This window comes from Lathamus discolor, chromosome 6, assembly GCF_037157495.1.
Source record: "Lathamus discolor isolate bLatDis1 chromosome 6, bLatDis1.hap1, whole genome shotgun sequence".
NCBI lineage: Eukaryota > Metazoa > Chordata > Aves > Psittaciformes > Psittacidae > Lathamus > Lathamus discolor.
The window spans coordinates 32,023,688-32,047,037 of NC_088889.1; the positions used below are offsets into that span (position 1 = coordinate 32,023,688).

The window sequence follows — 23,350 nt, forward strand, 5'->3', positions numbered from 1 at the left end:
CAGCTTTCACACCCCCTGGGAAACCCACTGATGTTCCAGGTTCCTGGGACCCGCCATGTGCCTCTAACAGGCAGTCCTGATTCCAGGTCCCCCTCAACATCTGGAGAAGTGGAGCGATGGCCCCGCTGTTGCCTGGTCCCTGGACTGCGCCCTCTGTACCTGACTGCTTGGTGACTGGACAGCCAAAGGCAGTTTTCAGCCTGCCCATCTTCCAGGCTGGGGCTCTCCCATGCGAAGTCCTTTACAACTTTAATGGCAAATTTTGCAGTTCCACTCCATTTTATATTTCTACTTGAGAATTTAATTTTTTCATTTAGTTTTCTGGAAGTAGATATTTAGCTGCAGGACAGGAATTCAGGTAAGAACGAGTGATCAAACCTTTCACCTGTGACTTCAGCTTTAAGCTCAGTTTCAACTGTGCCTGGTTATTGCAATCAAATTATTAGTAAAATATTGACTTGGATAATTTGAATCAGTGTAAATGACTGATTAATACCGTAGGCATTATAAGAACCCAGTAGCTCAAGCAAAAATTGAATGATTTTTTTTTCCATGAAGTACACTGGAAAGTTACATGGATTATTAATGAACTATGGAGCATTTGGCACCTTCTGAAAGGCAGTGAGGTTGGTAAAGAAGCTTCTTTCATGGAACATGAGAGTGATGTGCATCGCAGGAAATCCTAAATTGTTCCCAGATTGTGGGTGCTTGTTGGCATAATGAATCTGATAGCTTCAAGCCTGCTTCTGATGGAAAGCTGTGCCAACCAGAAACCAACGCTGCTACACTTTGCACACTTACTGGAAGTTATACCAAAGGGCTGAGGACTGAAAAAGTAAATGAGTGTGAAGACAAAGGCTCAGATCTACAGAGGAACTAGAGCTGCCTGCATGATGGGTTCTGTTCTGCGTCAGAACTGTGTTCATTTCTGGGCTCCCCTGTACAAGGCAGACATGGACTTAACTGGATTGAGTCCAGCCAAGGGTCGTGAAGGTAACTAAGGGTTGGAGCACCTTTCATATGAGGAGAGGCTGAGACAGCTGAGTGTCAAGCCTGCAGAAGAGAAGGCTTGGGGGGGGACACGACTTACCAATGCTTACAAATACCTGATGGAAAGGAAAGAAGATGAGGCAGCCAGACTCACCTCAGTAGTGCCCAGTAATAGGACAAAAGACAATGGGCACAAGTTAAACCACATGAAAGTCAAACTGAACACAAGAAGACTTTTTATACTGTTAAGATGGTCAAACACTGGCACAGGTTGCCCAGAAAGGTTGAGTCTCCATCTATGGAGATATGCAAACCCCAACTGAACATAGTCCTGGGCCTGTCTCCAGGTGACCCTGCTTTAGCAGAGGGGTTGGACTTGATGATCTCAAGACATTCCTTCTAATTTCAACCATTCTGTGATTCCATGATTTGAAACCCCTATTCAGCTGCTGCTTGAACTTAGCCCTGTTTTCTTGTGTACGTCTGCACCTGTCAACTTGATAGTCCCTTTGCTTCCTGGTCTCCTAGCAGTGTTGCCAGTGGAGTGCTAGGAGCCCAAAGCACCTTGCTCCACCCTGTGCATGGCATTTCAAAGGTACCTAATTTCCACCTCTGCCTGTGCACAGGCATGCTTCTGTACTAGAAGTTTCAGAAGCCAGATACATACGATCACAAACACAGTGTGCTACACAGGCTTCAGAAGCAGGGATTCCTTTGTTAGTCTGTCCTGGTAAGTGACCTGAGAATCAGCTCTAAGGTTCAGCTATGTGGGTACAACAGCAGCTATTTTCTATAAAATGTAGCTGGAGAAAGAGTAAGCAGTGACATGTTATCTCTTCAGTAGCTTAGTGCTTCTCTCTGTTAGAGAATCCACAAAGATGAAAGTTAAAATATTTCCTCATCCGGAGATACTCAAACTCAACCCTTTCACTGCCCTGAAGTACCAGCTACAAAACTAGTCTATTGAAAAAGTAGAAGCATTCTTCAATTTTTCTGTTGAAATTACTCAACTGTCCTTAAACCAATTCATACTTCATTGCACCAGACTTGAAGTCTGACAAATTTTTGCTTGGATGTACGGGCCTTGTCTAAGCTCAGTTTGTCTTGCATCTAAGCTTCTACCTCAAAGTAGCCTCCAGCCATGTTATTGGGGTACTCCTGTGGGAGGCAGGAGCTGTGAGTACAAATCCTAACTAGAAAGACATAATGAAGACCTTACAGAACCAGGAATTAAACCACACTGCTAAGCATTGCCTACTGTGGCGACTGCACAGCTGCATGCTGGGTGTGAATGCTGCTGCAGATGTTGAGTTCTGCAGCTGTGTGGACTCCATTTTGGAACATGCACACTTAAAAGATAGGAACTGCAACAGTAAATGACAAATGCTTAAGTGTTCTTCCAGATAGTGGCTTTAGTGGCTTAATCTCCAGCATGTTTCCCCAGATCAGAGCTGAGGTATTTCGTCAGAGGTGCCTGTGAGGGAAGGAGAGAGGAGGTGGCATTGCAGTGCAGTATTGCCGTATTTGCTTTTTTGAACAGGCTGTAGTTGTTGGTGTTGTCACGTCCCTGGAAATTAACTCAAAGAAGACATTTGAAGGAGAACCTCTTTCTTCCTGCACACACAAACAAACACAAGCAACGTTTTTTTGATGATGCTTTCAAATAAACAGCCACGGCAATGCCTCGGTTTCATTTTATCTCCATAGATAGCTCCAGGAAAAAAAGACATGGCTTCTGCTGGCAGCCTAAACAGCTCACTTTGCTGCCAAGTGCCATCTAAAAAAGAGGAACAACATAAACTAATTTCATACCTATTCAGTTCAATAATAGGTATTGTTCTAACTATACCTCTAGTGATAAGAGACAGAACAGCTTATTTGCCATTGCTAAGCAACTGTTAAAACAGTGTGCAGAATTCAGCCAGCTCTAATGGGCTGATAGGAATCAGTGTCTGAAGTTCTTGTTTGCATTCTGAAGTCAACAATAATTGTCCTTCTCTATTAACATTCATTTAAGATAGTTTATGGCTGCATCAGATTCAATCAGGATTCTGTCTTAATGGTGTTCTGAATGGTCTGCTCTGCCTTAGAAAGAAATACTTAACCATAATGCATTAAACTGCTTTAATCCACTTGCTTTGTTTTGATGTAGTGATGAAGTGGCATAGAAGGTAATACAGAAAAAAGAAAGCAATATGAAACACTCTGGAGAAGTAAAAGCTGGTGGTATGAATGGTACCAAGTTGCAGGCAGGCAGTTTGATGTATTTAAGTAGGGTTCCATAAATCACAGTGGCATTTGTGTCTGAGATGCAAAGACATCTGCAAAACCTCTATGCATTTGGAGAAATGGAATCTAAGCAACACAGATGTAAAAGCCTAAGTGTATTAAACCATGGGATTTTTTTCCAACCTTAATTTATGAGTTCAGATTTTAGTCAATTGTGTACATGACTTAGGAGAAGGGACTTTCTGGCTCTGATAATGCCTTACTGAGATAAGGAATGAGCATATGAATAAATGCAAAGGAAGAAATGTTGCACTAGAGGATCCTGCATTCATAAGCATTTCTTTGTAGCTGCAGAATGATTTCTGTGACCTAAAAGGAGAATGCATTATCAGGAGAGGAGGATATCTCTTAAGATGCTCTGCTCCTTATCTGTGAGTCTTTAAGACACATGAGTAAGTAACGAAGCATAAGCAAAGGGACTGAAGGCTTACTGTTGCTGGAGCTGGAATTCTGTGCTTGTACCCAGCACTGCTCCATTGCTTTTTTGGGTGCATAAACATATGATTAATGCTTATGCATGTGAGCAATCCCATCACATTCAGCAGAGCCACTACCATTCCCTGTCAAGTAAACGCTTAAATGCTCTGTTGGCACAAGCTGAGAATATCAGCACTTTTGTCAGATGGAGCCCACGCAGGTGAAACAATATTGCCTTGCTTAGCCCACTGTACCTCACACCATGACTTGCAAGAGACAGGTCTTAATGTAAGAAAGACCAGAAACATAAGTGCTTTGAAATAAGGACTTCAGCCAGTGCCTGAGTCAGATGACTGGCTCGTTACACAATGATATGAAAATGTAGAGGTAAAAAGTTGAGACTGTCCCTCCACGGAGCTTACAGCAATGTCTGAGTCACCACAGGACATGAGAAAGCTGCAGGCAATGGCATGCAAAGCAGGCTTGCTTTGACTTCTGTTATGTAACTCCTACGTTAGCATCTTCTCTGCTCCATATGTAAACCCAGAAAACATCAAAAAGCTGTTACTGAGAGCAGTGCTCTTATTTATTCATTTCTATGAGCCAAACATGACTTAGGAAATGAGATATTTTCCACACAAGCTTTCATACAGGACCAGACACTTTCCTTGCTGGTACTGGTAAAACCATTTATTTCTAGGCTCATTAAAAGGATGTTTGCACCCCCTAGTGTATAAGAATCTGCAAGAAATCAGGTTCTTACAACAGCCTTGGCTGAATGAGGATGTTTTATTATTAAACCATAATAAAATCTCCCTGTTACAATCCTAACAACTCCAAGAGGAAGGATTGTAAACTGAAAGATTATCCTAGCTGTAATCCCTCATGTCCCTGTACTCAGCAATTGCAGGACTTGAAAACAGATCCTACTAAAAAAAAAAGAAGTACTAAACCCAGACAATTTGAATCCAGACCCCCTGGAAAGTAGGGCATGTCGGATCCAGCTTCAGCCCATTACTGAGATAAAGTCTGTAGCTGTGTTTCACTGAAGGACAGGGACCTTTGAATCTGGACTTTATTCCAGTTAACAGAAACTGTAAAAATGAGAGGCATGCGCTTAACTGTCTTCCAAGAACTAATGCCCAGATTGTCACAGGTAAGTAGACTTCTAACTTGGACAGTAGCCTGCGTCCCACTGGTTGGAGTTAGGTCTTCAAACACCTTTGAAAAAACTCTCCTTACAGCTGTGGATCACTTTCTTGTCCTTCAGAGGCAACTTCACTTACGCCAAGCTCTGCTTGTCATGCTAAACAAGGTAGAACCAGTCACTGAGATGAACCAATTGAGCTTGCCTTGCTGGGACCCAAAGTGGCAGTTCAGCTCGCTGTGTCAGCTCCCTGTGTCCTGGAACCTGAGCAAAACCCAGCTGCTCCTGGAACTGAACCAAACCCAAGTACTGGCTCTCATCTGTGAGTGTGGGAAGGGAATGGCTTATGGCTGCACTTTCTGGTGGGTCTTGCACTAAGTTTTGAGGGTTGGAATGTGTGACCCAAACCTTCACAGCACTGTCTGTATGTGCTGTTTGTCTGACTGTCACCAATGCAGTCACAGGCAGGCTCTGGTCTGACTAAATTACATACACGTGTTTTCAAGAATTCCCCTCCTCACCCCTCCACTGAAAACAGGATTTAACCTTTTCCCCTGAGGTGTCTGAAACCAAATCACTGCAGCCTTGGCAAGTGAATGACAACCAGAAAACTGACATTGCCAAGGAAAAAAAGTGGTCTGTTTTCATTGTCCAAGCAGAATTAAATGAAAAAGCAAACAAACTACATAAATGATGAAAATTAAATTAGATTTTCTTTACTTTTATTATCTAAATAGCTCTTATAATAAATGTTTTCTAAAATATGACTTTCAGCCATATTAAAACAGACTGATTTTATGCACTGTACAATGCTTAATAGCTCCTCCAAGCCACTTCATTCTGTAACTTTAAATTAATTCTTTGGGGTTTTTTCTAAACAAGAAACTTGGCATTTTGACAGAATAGTCCTTAATAACACACTGAAGATACTGCCAGGAGGTGTATGATGACTTTTCGTCAGGTATACTTTTCTTCCACAAGAATGGAATCATTGTGATATAAATGCATAGTTATTTTGTCATTTGCGTAAATAAATAATAATAATGTAATATGTGAAAAGCGACAGCATATTGAGAGAGTCCCCAAAGAGCTACATTTCAAGGCTCAGTACTATCACTGTGATACAAACCAGGCAATGGGTATAATGAGTACATGGTCTTAAAAAGTACGTTAACAATAAGAAAATTAAAATGATAAAATCGGCATGTGCAGGTGCCAGTTTTAAAAGCACTTCCTCACGCATATCTGGAAAATTAAATGTATCTACTTTAGAAGCTGGACATGTTATTTGCAAAGAAGTCCTTTTTTTTTTTTAATTAAAAAGCCAGATCTTTCCATATCGAACAATTACTTCCGGGTTTAGAGCCTTTGTTTTCACTACCATAACTAGATATTTGAAACTGAGAGTTGTTAGACAGAAAGCTACTGAAGTTCGCAAACTCTTCACTGTAGTTAAGAAGTGCTGGGACCATGTGTCTCGTTTCTAAGAACAGTCAGAAAAATGCTGCCTGTTTCCATCTGCAAATTTCACATTGGGGTTAACTCTGAGGTTAACCACTGAGGTTGGGCTGCCATGGTATTTCTTAGCCCTGACCTCTCAACCTCTCAGTGGCTTATGAAAATAGAACTGGGGTTCCTGACCACAGAGTGCAGAACTATTGACCATCAGATTGAGGTGCCGCTCAACTTGGTGATGATGAAGTCATCACTATTGCAGCCTGTTTGAATTGAGTTGGTGGAGTTTTAATTTACAGCAGATATTGCTACTGACAGTAAGCAAGAAGGAGCAGGAGACTGCTTGAAGTTTCAGTGGATGCTCCACGTGAACGCTTGAAGTATTTTCCCAACCAGAACTGAGATATTTTAGCAGAAGAATATGGTCTTACTGGTACAGGGCCTGTTACTGGAACAAATAGCTCATTACATAGTTGCAACTAGAATAGCCCCAAGACTCTAAATTAGTCTCCTAAAAGCAGTGCAGGTAGAAAACAATAAGAATTTTTATTACTTTGTAAAAAGAAGTCTTGCATAAGCCCTTCACACCTGTCACTGTTCACAGGAGGATGTCAACCTAAAATGTAGGTAGAGTGATGTTCTGCTTTCCAGAGGATTCAGCTGAAATCAAACAGAAGAGTAGAAAAGGTGATAATCTCTACCCGCCCCCCCCTTCCCCACCCCCTGCCCCAAAAAGTGAAAGTAACTGAGGGATTTGGAGATATGATACTGCTTGCAATGAAATATACTGGCTACATTGAAATTCCGTATGAACTGAAATGGGCGTTTGAGATCTCTCAGGGCTCTCAAAGAGATTGTTGTGTTTTCCTGGTCTTCTGATAATGCCCAGTGACGTTTCCATAGGAATGGCAGAGTGAGTTGCTTCTGCTCCTTCACACTGTGCAAAATAAAAATTATGGTAAGACAGGTCCCTGCACTGATTTTACAACCAGGATTGTTTGAATTGTTTTGTTTCTTTCCCTTTTAGGGAAAACCAGTCCTGCTCTGCTATTGGTGAGCTGCTGTATTTCATTTGATAACCCATTCTTGACCCTTTTGAATGTCTAATATGGTATTTTATATGAACATCAGAGCGCTTGTTCACAGGGAGATAATTTTTTTTTCCTGCTTCAAGAAGGCTGAAGGACTCGAGCCTTTGCAAAGATGCTAACACTTGGTCAGACTTCCCAGCAGCCTTATGCAGGTATTATTCCAAAGGCATCACCTGAAAGTCTTGGAGAGAAACCATTATGGTTAATGCAGTTTGGCAAGTTAGGGTAATACTGACTGCATTGCATTGATGTGGTTTAATGGCATAAGCAGCATGCACTTTGTATCAGAGCAAATTACCTGTTGGACCTTGCTGTAGCTTGATGCGTGTTCTTACCCTGGATAGCTATGAAATGGTGTGGAAAGTCCACTCTGGGTCATGGCTCTGTCCCATGGGGAAATGATTTCCTATCAACTTGCCTATTAAAAAAATCCCAACAAATTGCTTTGATATTTTCATTTGCTACAGTGTTATTGTATATACAAAACAGAGCTGCCCAGTGAGCACCCCTCCTGCCGTACCCTCCTAACGAAAAGATAAACCAGTGATGGTATTAAGATAAACCAGAAGGTATTAAAAAGAGGGAAATGCAAATGGACTTTTTTTATTGTGATGAGAAACAAAGAGACTTTGGCAGTCACTTTGCAGGAAGCAAAGTCCAGTTGGTCCACTCTTGGGGAATTCCTTCTTCACTCAGGAAACAGATTGGCACGGTGAAAACACAGGTGATCTTTATAGCTGTATAATGTGAGAGAACGAAGTTTTACCCTGGTGCTTGAATAAACAGATTAATTATGATGGTTGGCAAATAAATTTCATGTTCTCGAAAGACATGAAGGATGTCAAAATCCTCTGCTGGTTCAGAGAAGAGGCCTGTCCTGTTCCAAGGACCTCACCCCAACCCAGAGACCAATTGGCAAGCAGCATTGCAAATGTGCAGAACAAATTTATTTATTCCTTGGCTCATCTCCTCAGGGAGATTCTCAGTCACTTCAGGAGTCACTGATGGCTCCTGAAGTACACAAAGTTTCAGAGATGTGACCATGCAACTTAGCACTTACGAGGTGCATCTTCCCTTACTTCAGTGGGAATTTAGGCAACTGGCTGGGGCAGATCTTTGAAGCCTCACGTGCTGACCCTGCAAACTTTCCCCTCTGGACTTTGTCTCCTCCTCTTTGCCAGGAAACTTACTGGTCAGACATTCGTATCATGGCTCCAGCAGGAACCTTCTGCTCTGGCACCTCACTTGCCCAGTACTGGAGATTTTGCTTGTTGAGAGATATTATTTAGCTTAAACAAGTAAGTTTTAAATAGTTTGAGTTACAGTATTGTGTGGTCTAGTATGCTATTTGCTTAGCTTTACTTGCTTAGCATGAGTAGCTAGATTTCTGAAGCCTTGGGCCCTAAGCTGTGGACTTTCACCTAGATACGCTTTTGGTTGGAATAGAGTTAGATTTTAGTAATTCTCCTGGAAGCTGATACAGTGCTGTGTTTTGTCTTTAGTGTCAGAAGAATGTTGGTAACACATTGATGTTTTAGTTGTTGCTAAGTAATGTTTATTTTAGGTCTAGGACATTTTTAGTGTCTCATGATCTGCTGACAAGCAGGTGCACAAGGGGCACAAACCAGAAGATAAGGAGGCTACAACCATCAGCAGAAACTGCAGCTCAACAAGATAAGAACAGTTAACAGCCTGCTGGTAGGAAAACAGTGAAAAAATCCAGTAAGGTGTTAGAAGACCCTAGACCAAAAAAATCCCCATTGGGCTAAAATGAGGGGCAAGCGCATAAATCCTAAGGGTAAATTGCCCAGGGATTTCTTTGCCAAGGTCCCTCTCCAAGGACACCCACCTGGAGCTGTCCCTTTTGCGGTACTACTCAATTATTTAATTATTTTTCCATGGAACTGAACGCCTGAGACTCTGCTGTGGGAAACCAAGGGTCGAGCCTGAGGAAGGAAGGAAGAAGAGTGCCCAAGACAGTGCGTGTGTGAGCCAGGAGTCAAAAGTGGCACCTGTCAGTTCACTGGAGCCACCTGCTGCAGAGGGGCTCCTGTTCCGGCAATCAAAGTCTCAGGTGGTGTGTGTGCAACAACTTCAATGGGGTGTGACTGTTCCGGCAGCAGCTTCTCCCCTATATGCCATGGGAAACAAGGCAGCTGGGTGCAACTTAATGGAAGAACATACTGCCAGGCACTGCTGCCCCCACCCACAGCCTCCTGTTATGGGTCCTAATGGATGCCATCCCCTGGTGAGCTCAGGAGCAGGACCAGTCCATGGCCCAAGGCATGCACATGTCGCCATGTCGCTAGATATGAATAGACTTAGGTTCAAAGCTTCTAAGAGCTTGAAAGCTGTAATCTATAACCTCTGATGCAATAAACGCTAGCGTGACACTTGTGCACAGGGATGCTGATTCTGCAGCATGTTGTACTCATTAGGCGTGAGTGTCAGTGAAAAACAGTAAATAGGCAGGTCCTCAGGTACCTCCCTTTGATGTCTCAGGTAACATGAAAGGCAGCCTATGCCACTGCTCTGGTATGGTGACATTAAAAAAGATCAAAAAAGAGGAAGAAATCATCGACTGTAGGAGATCCCTGCCATTTGGCCATGCTCCCAATCCACAAAGCTACTTTTCTGATTTCTCTCATTAGCCCAGCTGCAATATGCACAGAACCAGATTACTTATCAGGCCAGAATATTAATGTTCACAGCATTAATGTTTTGGGGCCCTTAAAATGAAGAGCACTAACAGAAAAATCTTTCCAATCCTTTCATATGAAATCCCAGCCTTCTGAACTGACAAAAATAAATGCAGTGAACTTTCAGTGATATAGCACCATATAAAAAGGTTATTAAAAATGTATTTGAAGGACTAGCTCTGTCAATACTAACGCAGTGAAGACAGGGCGGGGCGGGGGGGGGGGGGGTTCCAGCTCAAGCACTGATGTACACTTAGTGAGGGAGTGATTACTGCAGTAATAGATTCTGGTAGCTTAAGGAAGACAAGCATTTTTAGACTTCACTTGCAAAGAATCACCCTCTTACAAAAAAGATGAGATACTCCGTAATACTGAGGTGAAATAAGAATATGTGTTTAAAGGAATATTCCCAAGGAGATATTAATGTGTTTGGGGGTACGAAGATAAAATAGAGCAGTGTAGAGGTATAGAAGAATACTGGCAGGAATGTAAATGATTTATTGGTTTAGTTGTTCATTCTTATTTCCATAGTAATCAGAGGGGTTTTCAAAGATAATCTGTACATTCCCTAAAGTGTTGTGAACATAGCAACAGAGAGGCAGCACATAAAAATTTTAAAGCACAATTAACTCCACTTTGAGAACTGTCTTGAATTCAGACATCCCTGACCTTGCCACTCATTTTTTGACTAAGTAACTGCTTGTTCAAGATTCAGTATTCCTGCTACAGAGTTTTGACACGTCTTCCAGACCCAAATGAAAACCAGTCAATCCTGTTTTATTGCTGTAAATTATGAGCCTAGAATAAAAAGAGAACAAGGACAGAAAAAGCCAAGCTTTCAAACCCTTACATTCAGCCATTTAAGACGATGGTAAGAAAGGTTACAATTTATGCCTAATTATTATTGTGGGGCTTTGTTTTTTTTTATAATGCTCCCATTGAAGAATGCATAAAATCCTTTACTTCTCCCATTTATAGGTGCTGCCACTTTCATTTTTGTTCTCAAGTACCATAGCTGAGGTGTTCCTTTGGGTGTTTGCAGGAACATCTTTCACTCCAGCAGTCAGCCCTGGTTGAAATGAGAAGGTAAGGGCCAACTGCCTCAGTTATGCTGCCAACTCTCACACAGGTTTTGTACAATCCTGTCTTTGTGAGTCCCAGCTCTGAAACAATCAGCTGCATTCTGTATTGCTTTTTTCATTGCACAACTGTCTGCTTTTCCAAGGTTAATTTAATCAGCAGAAGTGCCCATTAGTTTTTGATGACTTTCTTAAGGATGTAAGGGCATTAAATACTAAACCCAGCACAATTATTCTTGTCTGAAGAGGGTCTCTTTGTCCTTATATTGGGAATCTGGGGCAGCTCTTGCCTAGGGGTGAAAGGTCCACTCCCATCAGGACTTGCTGAAATCTCTTCTGTTTGTTCTCCTTTAGCAGTGATGTGTAGTAGCAGAACACAACAGAGGTTTAAGAGAGCAATATGGTAACATCTAACAAGTTTTCATAAAGTGTTGTTGTGGGCTTTCTGGGTGTTTGTGGGTTTGGGTTGCTTTAATAATGCTTAAATATGTTCTGGACTTCTTGTGCATTGATGCACTTACATGCCAGCCTCCAGCTGGGATTCCGTTGACTTTTCTGAGTTTGCAGATGGGCATGTAGTAACTCCAGAGCCCAATCCTGCTGTGGACTTAATTCCATTGTGTAACATTCTTTATAAAACTTCTCCAAGCCAAGCCAGGTTTATGAGCCATCCCATTGCATCTCTTTCCCACCCACTGATCCAACTCTGAATTCTATAGAAAGAGATACTACCACAGAATCAAGACAGGGCCCTGAATATTGCTTTCTGAAAGGCATACAACTGGAATTTAAATGATTTTATCTGCATGCAGCTTACATTAAAAAGTTCAGTCCAGCCATAAGCAACCAAAGCTCTTTGCAAGGCATCTGCTTTAATGTGTGCCGTTAGAAGTTACTGTACCCAGCATCAGCACTGGATGCAGTACCCCTGAACGGGCCTTACAGCATTGCTGCCTTCCACCCATCAGCTATTACCTGAAGCTTCCATCTTCTAGCTCTGAGCTCCACAGCCTGCGTACACGTGGCTTGTAGGTACCTGGTGAGAGAACATGCTAGAAACCCTAAGGTTAATGCTGAGTGCTGCTGAGAGGGGTCACGAAGCAAGTGATGCTCGAGGACTCCTGGGGCAATACATCTGTGGTGCAGCAGCGCTTCTCAGACTTCGCTAGACTACCCAACCTTTTCAGAAAGAACACCCTGCACCACCTTACATGGCTTTGCCGTTACAGTTTTTACTCCTAACCTGTAAAACTCAGGCTGTATTTCAGACATTCGCCTGTTTTTGATTTCTCCTCTTGCGGGTTTTTTGCTTGACTGCATGTGCGCGCTTCCGACCAGTTTCATTTCCTGTTTTGCGAACGAGCCAGGCACCGTTCTGCGGCCTGGCCGCTCCGCACGCAGCCGCAGCGCTGACCAGCTGGCAGAGCGCTAAGCGACCAGCCAGAGATGGCGGGGCCGGTAGGGTAGCCGCGCCCCCCCGCCGGCGGGCCCCGGACAGTGCGGGATGAGTCGCGGGCTCCCCTCGACGGCGGCCGCTACGCCGGCCTCGGGGCGAGCCTCTTCCGGCGAAGGGCGGGGGAACGGCCGCCCGGGGGCCGCGGCAGAACTGCCTGACTGCCCGTTTGTGACAGCCGGGACACGCCTTGAGCGGCGGCTCCATAGCTCAGTGGTTAGAGCACTGGTCTTGTAAACCAGGGGTCGCGAGTTCGATCCTCGCTGGGGCCTTCATATGCATTTTTAGGTCATACTGCATCTCCCAGCAACGAGCTTCATTTTGGGTTATTTTTGATGGTAACGGACTAGAGCGTGCGTGCGAGCTCCGCGGGCTTCGTAGCAAAGGGAACGCACCGGATGCAAAAGCTTTTGGTATAATCTGAGTGTTAACACTGATACTGGTCACCAAATTATCTCATGGCTGTGCTCTGTGCTGGCAGAGGAGTGGGGGGAACAATAAGCTCTTTGGGAAGCAGCATGGGGATGGCTGAGTATTTGTACAGCTCATATCACAATTTCCCTGATGGGAGCTTTGGCAAAATGCTGTTAAGGGGCTTTAAAGGGAACAAATTGCCCCTGAGTGGAGAATAAACTGGACAGGATTATCTGACTCTTGCCTGTGTGTCAGGCAAGCAGAGCTGTTGGTTTTATTTCTGTACTAGAGGCTAGACAAGGGAGGTGTAATTTTGTTGTTTTTTGGGTTTTTTTACTTTTGCATTTACACTATAGAGAAAGAGCTAGAAACGTCCACACAAATCCTCTAGAGCACCACACTTTGTGCATTCAGGGTTGTTTTTCAGAACTCTTCTCAGCAAGGCTCTTAGTTTCTAGCATTGCAAACACTACAGCAGTCGCTACCAACACCAAGCAAGGGCATTAATACACACACTTGGGCAAGGGGAAGGACAACACCCGCAGTGCACATGCTGCAAGGTGCTCGTACCATGGCAGCGCTGTCGCGCAGGCAGGCAGCTGCTGCAGGCTGTGGCTTGATGTGCCGAGGGGGACACGTGGGCTGTGGCGTAGCAGTGCAGCCTGTGTTCCACCCTGCTGCCCCGTCACAGCTGCTCTCCAGCCTCCTTTCTCTGCCGAGAGTGGAGCGAAGTTGTGCTGATGCACGGGGTTTTGCCATGGCTGTGGTGAGAGGAAAGGGGGCTGGCAGGCTGTTTCTCCTTATGGCAGGAGTCATGCTGTGCTGCGAGGCCCCAGAAAACATTTGAATTTGCTGTGCTTTGGGGTTCTTGCACATAAGAGTTTGCTTGGAATGATTCCTGTTCGCAGCATTGTCTCCTGTCATCCAGGAGAACAGTGCTTGGTCCTCATCCAGTGTTACCAGCTGACCGTCATCCTGGCTCAGCAGTCCTCCCAGGGTCCGTGCGGCAGGTTCATGGCACATGAGAGGATTGGTTCTCTCGGGGGGCCTGGCTGGAGGCTGAGTGCAGTTTCTCTGTGGACAGGGAGCTGGGTTTCGCCTTGACCAACCAGAGCATTACCAGAACCCTGGGTGCCACAGATGGCCTGCAGAAGCAGTCGTGCATGTGCTCATAAAGGCTGTGTAGTTTGTTTAGTCTCTCCCAGAGCGAACATGTAGGACCTGCCTCTGCAGCTGGGCCTGGCACAGCCCAGTGGAACCGTTTTCATGTTCAGGGGCTGGGGCTGTGGTGCTTTTGCCATGGAAGGGAAGATAATGAAGCAACGCCTGGTTGCTGCGTTCCCCGCATCCACGGAGTATTACAGGAACAGGCTTCGGCTGTTCCCGTTTGCCGTAGCTGTGTGTATGAGCTGCCACGGAAGGTTTTCTGAAGCGGTGATGGGCTCCCGGTGTGCCGCTGCAGCAGGGTGGCAGCGTCAGTGGGGCTGAGCATCCGAACCCCACCTCCATTTCAGGGCTCCTCCGACAGCGCCGCCGGCCCCGCGGCTCTCACTCATGCGGCTCGGAGCGGCCGATGCAGCCGGAGGCCTCCAGAGGGAGAGCCAGCTCCTCGCAGCCGCGGCCGCCGGCGCTGCCCCGGCTAACAGAACCCAGCGAGCAGCAAGGAGGGGGAGCCCATGCCGGTGGGAGGCCTCGGTCCTACCCTAATGCTCTCAGCCGCGAGTGCTGCCGTTGTGGGGCCGTGACGGGCCTGGCCATCCACAGCAGGCGCTGTAAGGGGACACGGCAGTGCATTGCATGCTGCCCTAAATCCCGAGTTTGCTGCCGGTGTGATTGAATTTTCGCTTTACTGAGATGCTTCTTTACAATTAAACAGGGCCTGTTTTAAAATAGCAGTCGTAAGAGTGGTCTATAATTGTTCTGCTGTCATATTGTGTGTAGCAGACCGGCTGATGTGCTGTTACAGCTGACCCCACAGAAACCTGCAGCCTCCTGGCTCCATGGCCGTCTGTGGGCCCAGCCTGTGGACACTGCCCAGTGGCAGGCATCGTCAGGACCACTCTCTGCCCCCAGCATTCACACACATGCAGGAGTGGAAAGCAGGAGGTCTCCTCTGAGCTGATTTTCCTCACCTTCTCCATCCCCCATGGGACACCTATGTCCCAGCCCCTGATACCAGCCAGCAAGTGACCCCCACATTTCCTCCATCTACTACAAGTGGTGTCATTTCTTGCTGTAAGGAAGAAATCTGCTTTATTAGCAGCTGTTGCTACTGAAGATGAGAAACATGCTCAGAATACCTAAGGCAACCTTCACTAGGGCCAGTGATACAGCCATTGGTGATACCACTAGAAAATGTCTTTATGGTTTGTTCCTCCAGAGTATGGTAAGGGGTCTGGACAGTACTAATTGTGTTTTCATTTTGGACCACTAGCAGAGCCCCTGAGAATTGTTGCAGTATCTGGAAAGACAGATACCTTGCCATCACTGCAGGGCATTCTGAGCATATCTCAGAGATATTTCTCTTTGTTATGTTGTGGTTTTTTCCCAGGAAATTTATACCATCTTGCTCAGCTCAACATCAGGAGGCCTTACACAAGAAGAGGCTGTTTCCTTCACAACTCTACTATTTTTCTTTCAGATATTTAACAAAAATTGACATAGCTAAGCATAGCTTACTGCAGCGTGATACCATTTTTGACAATAGGAATAGGGAATCAAAGTCAATTACTGTGAAACTGGTTTAGTCAACAGCGGGAAAATGAAATATAAACTCTTCCAATATTGCACATGCTTTAATATTGTACAGATGCTGCCAAAACATCACAAATTTGTAGAAAACACAAATAACCTCTTTTCCATCAAACTCCAAGCACTTTCAAAGTATAAAAATATGAAATAATGTTTGAATTTGTTTAGTTAGAAAGGAGCTAAAGAAATTCTGACTTGTAATTATGGACTTTCTCAAGTACTCAAAGTTTGATGACTGGCTTTGTGCCAGTGAGGTTAAGACGAAAAGTGGAAGTTGAGACTTCTTTTTTTCCTCACCTGATGCAAACGCAGCTGTCAAAAATAGCGTTCAGTGAACAGTGAAAACATTTCCTTGTAATAACATAAGCTGTTAACAGTAACATCAAGAAGAAAAATGTGTTTGTCTTCTAAAGATACTATTTTTAGTCAGACATTGTTCTTTCAATTCTGTTTTTCTGGTTGCTAAAACAACACAAATTTCCTTGTGTGTGACAAGCTATAATGCTTCTAGTCGGGATGTTCCACATTTTGATGCCTGACCACTTACTTTTACAAGTTTAATGTTCCTCTTACTTTGTGTATAGTTCCTTTTGTAGGGTGTCAGTAAATTTGCAAGTGTTGTTTGAAGGTAGGTAGAAAGAAATCTGAGCACCATAATCACCAGCTATGATACCGATCCAGTCTGGTATATCCTGACCTCTAGACTGAGCTGTATCCTTTCCCGTTTTCCTCCTCCTCTGTCAAAATATCCTTTTTAAAAGAAAATAATTAAAATACTGCTTTTCAAGTCCAGATGCAGGCTAAATGCATCCCCAGATGAAATGGGAACTCAATGTATTGGGACTATGAATGATGATGCAAGGCGATCTTCACAGGGGAGTAACGGTAGATAAATCTGTATTTGCTGGTATTCTTGGAAAAAGACCATATTTCTGAGCCAGTTAGCTATGGATGGAGAGACAACTAATGAACCCATTTGGCTTCTAGTATGGATGTTATTTACTGTGATGTTAACATATGAATAAGGATGCTTAAAAAGAACAAGGGCCTCTGGTAATGAGAAAGTGCAGATGAATGCAATCCTTCAGTGTTAGCCAGGAGAGTGACTGTTGTGTTTTAAAGAAAAATAATATTTTCCATATTTTCAGGGAATCTTTTCTAACTCTTGAAGAATAGAAAAAAAAAATCAAACAGAAATGTCTTACTGAAACTCACAAAGTTCACCAAGGCCAAGTGTAAGGTCCTGCACCTGGATCAGGGCAATCCCAAGCATAACTACAGGCTGGGTAGAGAATGGATCGAGGGCAACCCTGAGGAAAGGGACTTGGGGATGTTGGTCGAAGAGGAACTTAACATGAGCAGGCTTCGGTGTGCGCTCTCAGCCCAGAAAGCCAACCTCATCCTGGGCTGCCTCAAAAGGAGCGTGACCAGCAGGTCGAAGGAGGTGATCCTGCCCCTCTACTCTCCTGTCATTACTTCATTCAGCTCTGGGTTCCCCAGTGTAAGAAGGATGTGTAACTATTGGAGGGAGTCTGGGGGAGGCCTTGAAGATGACCAGAGGGGTGGAGCACCTCTCCTGTGAAGACAGGCTGAGGGAGTTTGGCTTGTTCAGCTTGGAGAAGAGAAGGCTCTGGGGAGACCTTAGAGCAGCTTCCGGTGCCTAAAGGGGGCTTACAGGAAATCTGGAGAGGGACATGTTCCTACAAGGACATGTAGGGACAGGACAAGGGGAATTGCTATAAACTGAAAAAGAGGAGATTTAGATTAGCTATTAGGAAGAAATTCTTTACTGTGAGGGTTGTGAGGCACTGGCACAGGTTGCCCAGAAAGGTTGTGGATGCCCCGTTCCTGGAAGTGTTCAAGGCCAGGTTGGATGGGGCTTTTGAGCAACCTGGTGTAGTGGAAGGTGTCCTTGCTCATGGCAGGGGTGTCGGAACTAGATGATCTTTAAAGGTCCCTTCCAACACAAACCATTCTATGGTTCTATGGCTGAAAGAGTAAAACCAGAGATTCTTCAATATGCAGGAACAAACAGCTTTGTTTGCTCAAAATTTACAGCCAGCTATCATTCTGGGTGTTATTTGTATTACAGATTTTTCACTGCTTTTTGATCCTTCATCAGTTAAACTGTAAATGTTTTATTGAATCAGAAAGAGTTTTGCTTTCTGGTGCAGAGAGCCCTGCCTTAGATAATACACCCTTCCAGTCAGTAGGCTACTGAGAAGAGGCATGAAAAAGCACTCTCTGTGTCTTTTATGTTTTCAACAGAAGGTGCTTTTTCTACATTTTTTATATTTTCCCTTCTATTTAATGATCTTCCTGGGCTGTGCAGATCTATTCCCCCATGAGGCTGATGGAAATGTTGATATATTTGGGTCCCCTTTCAGTGAGCAATAGCAGCCATTATTCAGGATGAAACGTTAAAAAATGACAGTCATAGTGCATGTGCAACAGATCTCCAGGGCAATCAGATGTGTATGTGCCAGCAGAGTGTTCACTTCACCTTGCAAAGAAGGGCCATTTGAATATAGTAGATCTTTTGGGCTAGCCAGGCTGGATTTACTGAGGGGAAAAAAACTTGATCGGATACTATAATTAACTGCTTCATAACTGCAGGCTCCTTATCAGCACAATAGGAGGAACAAAACAGGAAAGCACTGTCATGACTGTTCTAAAATCACCTGGTTGCCCCTTGAAAACGTTTCTACTGAGTGCTGGCCTGAGCAGTGTGTTTCTGCTGCCTTCTCTGTGCGCCCAGAGGAGAAACATGTCTGCTTTTTAAAAAAACAATCAGACCGTATTTCAAAGGTTCTGTGGCAACTTTGGTGTTGCCATCAATGCCATTCTCAGAAGTGGCAAAATACCTCAATGAGCTGTAAATTGTCCATGTTAGGTACCAATACCTGGGAAAATGCAGCAACCTGGAGTTCAGGAGCTTGGCATCCAGGTTCAGCACCATGGGCTGGCTTTTTCAGCCCAATCTGAGCCTCTGCTTTGCTCCAATTGTACCTTGTAGCTGTTTTTTGTCAGCTTGAAATCACTGTGAGACTGTCAGACTCACAGTCTGTGAGCCTGAGCTGGTCCTTCTGGGATCACACTTCCTGCTTGGTGAGGCAGTTTGCTTGTTCCAGATTTGAGCCAGGGTGAAACAAAAAACGTGGGCCTTGTGGATGATAAATGAGTTAGTGTTTGACAGATTGAGTCCTGAGCAAGCACAGCAACAGAGATGTAACTGAAGATGGTGTGCTAGCTGTGACATGCTGCAACACCACTGCTGCTTGTTTAGCTTAAAAAATGTCAGTCAACCAATTAGTTCAGTGAAGCTTTACAAAATATTGCCTGTGAGGTTATTATAATTAAAGTGCTAACACAAATAGCCTGAATTCCAAGTTCTGAGCAGCAGAGAAGAAATCTCAGCACAGGCCGAGTCTGGACCTGATAGAAACTGTGCAGCTAAGCCCTTGACATTAGAATCAGGGAATTTTAATGCCTAGTTTACACTGCGATTTTAATCTCTCTGCCCCATTCTGCACAGCTTGCTTAGCACGACAGCATGTCTGCTCAATTCCCCTCCAGACAGCTAATGAAAGAGCAGACTGCTGAAATACTACACGTGTCCCTCATAAACTGGGTCTGTTACAGTATACAGCCCCATATAGAGCAAGCAGGCTGTGTTCCAGCTGTGCTTCAGGGATGAGGGGAACTTGCTGTGCAGCTGTGCAGAGGAATTAGTGACTGCATTCAAGCCCAGCAACATCAATCATGAAGAATCAATTCTTGCTCCTCCCCTCAAAAGCAGCAAAATGCCAGGGGCCAGCTGCCCTCAAACAGGGTTGGTAAATACATCTGAGGAAATGTCAGACTGGTTCAGGCAAAACTAATACTCCTAAACCACCACTGACAGGAGCCCATATCTCATCCAGCCTTCAGTGATGCTGCTATAACAGCTCAAGCCTCTGATTCAGCATGTATTTTATCCATTCTTCCATCCTCCCCTGGGCTTTCCACACATTCTTGCTCTGTTGGCTTCATGCTGCTTCAACCCTTCATTTGCATCTATCTCTTACTATTCTAATCTGCTTTTTAAAAGGCAGTTTTAAATTTATATCTCTTTGTTGCTTTATCCCACCACAAAAGCCTTTAGATATGCCTTTTCAGCACACTCTTGCAGACAAGTTCAATTTTTTCTTAAAAAATGCACCCCCCACCAAAAAAAACCCAAACAAACCAACCAACAAAAAAATCTTCGTGTGATGATTTCTCAGTTTTGTTTTTTTGCAAGACATTTATATCCCACTACTCTGGCATTTCCAACATAATTTAATGTTCAGCTTGGTTTTTCTGCTTCTTTGGGGGTTCAATTTCTGTTGGCTAGGAGAGAGAATCTAGGTGAAGATGTAATGCAGCTGGACAATTAGCCACTAAAAATAGCTTGCTAAAGGTCTAGGCAATACAGAGACCTCTATAAGCATCAGATTTGTAGATGATGTGGATTCAGGCTGAGTAGTTTGCTTAATCCTCAATGCTCTGCTAAGCAGTTTACCAAGACTGTTTTTTAATAAACCTTCCTGAACCGACTATATTCTCCTGCTGTCAACAGAATTTAACGTTAGTAACAAAATCCTAAAATAAGATTATGGTAGCAATTATATTGTCTCATGAAATCTATGCCATATTTGCTTAAGTCATAAGGACATCAGCATCAGTTATTTAATAGCAATTGAATTAAAGACATAGAATCATAGAATGGTTAGTGTTGGAAAAGGCCTTAAGATCATGTAGTTCCAACCCCCATGTAATTCAGTAGGCAAAATTAAAGTCCAGTGGGACTTTGCTTCTAGAATTTGAGACCTACTACATTAAGCTGTGCCTCTTGGTTCAGTGTGCTTCATCCAAATGAAAACAATGTCAATTCACTTAAGCTTTGTGCTCTCAAAGTCAGCATTTTACTCATAACTACCTCAGAACTTCCTCTGACTTCCTCCTGAGGAAATGCCAGCTAGATGCTAAGTCAGAACATTTGGCTCTCAGTGATGAAAAGTCTACCAGTCTGTATGTAAAAAGTGTATGGATAGAAGGAACTGTGTTGGCACTGAATGTTGGTGGAGTGCAGGACTTAGAGCCGGAATTACACCATAAGTTCTGCATAAGCTTGATTTTTAAGGGTAAGTTTAAAGTTACTGCTTTTCAGCCTAAAACGTCAGATTGGAAAGTCACTAATTTCTGTTCTAGACAGAGTGCTTATCTTTGGTTATCACATGCCCTGAATTTTTGAGATGTGGTTTTATCAAAGCTGCAGACAACTTCTAATAATTTTTGGATTCCTAAAGATCTCAAATTAAAATTATTCCCTGCTTCACTTAATATTGCCTCTCAACTTTCATTTTTGGTGTGTCAAAAAAAACCCAGTCAAACCAACCAAATCCCTGAGAACATTTCTTTGCCTCCCTTTCATGATCCTATAATATGAAACTGTGTTTTCTAATGCTAGCCAGTAGGTTTTGTCCTGAAAGAAGGTTTCTGATATATTGCAGTTGGCACCAGAGAGTATTGTGATACCAAAGAGTGATGGTGATAAAACAAGGAAAAGGAAACACTGACAGATGTTTGCCCAAACCAGGTTTTATTTTTTCCTGAGGTTGCCAAAACGCAATAGCAATGCAAAATAATGGCTAATGCAAAGGATGATCAGAGCTATTATCTTGATAAAGCTTGCCTATTGAAAAATTAGTGAAGGATATAATTACACTGATTGTTAGCTGCATTCCAAAGTATTATCTGTGACAATACAATTATTAACACTTAAGCTTTAAAAAGCCAGTCAGGTAATTAGTTCAGAACTATTCAAAACACTGTCCTTGAGGTTATACAATTAAAATCCTAATATATATAGCCTGTAGTTCAATATTAAATTCTAGTGTAGCTTGCTTTACTGGCAAATGTCAGGACCTCGCAGTGTTCTAAAGAGTAGACCAGAGGCCCTCTTGTCCTTAAGTTGATGACAGAAGCCATTGACATTTTAGTCAGTCACAAGAGGCAGATGAGACTGGGTGGACAAATGGAAATAAGTGCTACTGAGGAACGACCAATGAGTCTGTTGAATCCAGAGATCAGGCACGCATTCACATTAGTACATTTCTGGGCTGCAAGTCATCCCTAGTGAGGTCCCAGCAGTGGTATCAACAACAGTGAAGTCTGTAGTGCCTCAGGGGCTGCACCTCTCTATTACCTTGACATTCAGTCAGTACACAGCACATTGGGAAAAATCTGTTTGTCCCCTTGATCAACTTAACCAGTGGTACAAATACTCAAAAACTCTGTTTACATCAGCATTTCTGTCATAGTTACCAATGAATGAGGGAGGAGACACTGAAGAAGATTTCTTCAGAATGCTGTGAGTGGACAAAACTAGTGGCTTCCCCCCCCCCCCCGACCTCTGCTTTCTAATATCTGCTGAGATACTGCCTCTTCTGCAGTTCCTTTCTAGCTAAGAATGGCTTTGGCTGGATGATAACTTGTCACAGCCATTTTAGACTCATACTGTGATTCTTCTTCCTCTCCAAGCCCCACAGAGCAAATGACGTTTTATGTATTGTTGTTTTGCTAATGTAGGTGGCACTACTTTGATGGGGCGGAGGGTGCAGAAGCAAATTTGGTAAAATACCTTGCTGTTGACTCAAAAGCAATGAATGTGGTCTTTAGTTCGGACCTGTGATGAAGAGTCCTCCTTTCCCTGGTCCCCATCCTCATCAAGATGAGCACAGGAATAGAAGCCACAGGTGTCTTAACACTTGCTGTTTGACGCGGGCAGTCATTAATTACAGGCATTCTGCCTTTGTACCATTTGCCTTTGGATGAAACCTTACCCTTGTTTTTGAGTGTCCTCTGTAGACAAGCTTTTAGTTGACTCTTGCTAATAAACTCATTTCCGTGACACTACAAAGCCCACAGGCAGAACCTATAGATCAATTTCTACTTGAACTTAAATCAGATAAGTTATAATTTAAAACCTTCCTGAGGGAGAGATTAGTCTTGTACAGTCCAGTAGCTGTCCCTGACCTTGCTTACTGAAAGAAAATGACCCATAGGAAAGCTGATAGAAAAAGAAGCGTTTTAGTCACAGAATAATTATTATTAAATATGTATTTTTACTTCATGGTAAGAATCTGAGCTATTACTTGATCTGTTTGTAAAGACAAGAAGAGTCTTAACTGCTTTTATTAGTAAAGGGCTATTATTATATACTATTAAGGAAGCCTAGAAAAGTTTAAGAAAGAAGTATAAAAATGCAGAGGACTACATCCAGATATAATACAGGGCTTAGGCACACGTGATCCAATCCAATGTGATCCAATTAACTATGGCAGCCTGTCAGCTAAAGTTACTATAGGGGACTGCATGTGTGCTGCAATTGCTCTGTTAATTGCTCATTTCATGTATCTCAGTTATGAAGATCAGTATTTCAGGAATATAATAATAAGTAATTTCCAGATACTCCTTGTAAACAAATGTACATCTCATTGTACTTAAATGTACATGTGCAAAATAATGCGTGTTGCATATTC

The 23,350-nt window shown here is 43.5% G+C and overlaps 1 long non-coding RNA gene and 1 other non-coding gene across 2 annotated transcripts; one reads left to right on the forward strand and one right to left on the reverse strand.

The window, feature by feature from the left end:
- Positions 1 to 7,976: 7,976 nt before the first annotated feature.
- On the reverse strand, positions 7,977 to 12,223 carry LOC136017578 (uncharacterized). Its single transcript, XR_010613991.1, has 2 exons — positions 12,143 to 12,223; positions 7,977 to 8,126 (listed from the first exon to the last, which is right to left on the reverse strand). It is a non-coding gene; the product is annotated as an uncharacterized LOC136017578 (long non-coding RNA).
- Positions 12,224 to 12,819: 596 nt separating this feature from the next.
- TRNAT-UGU (transfer RNA threonine (anticodon UGU)) lies at positions 12,820 to 12,892 on the forward strand. Its single transcript has one exon. It is a non-coding gene; the product is annotated as a tRNA-Thr (tRNA).
- Positions 12,893 to 23,350: the final 10,458 nt, after the last annotated feature.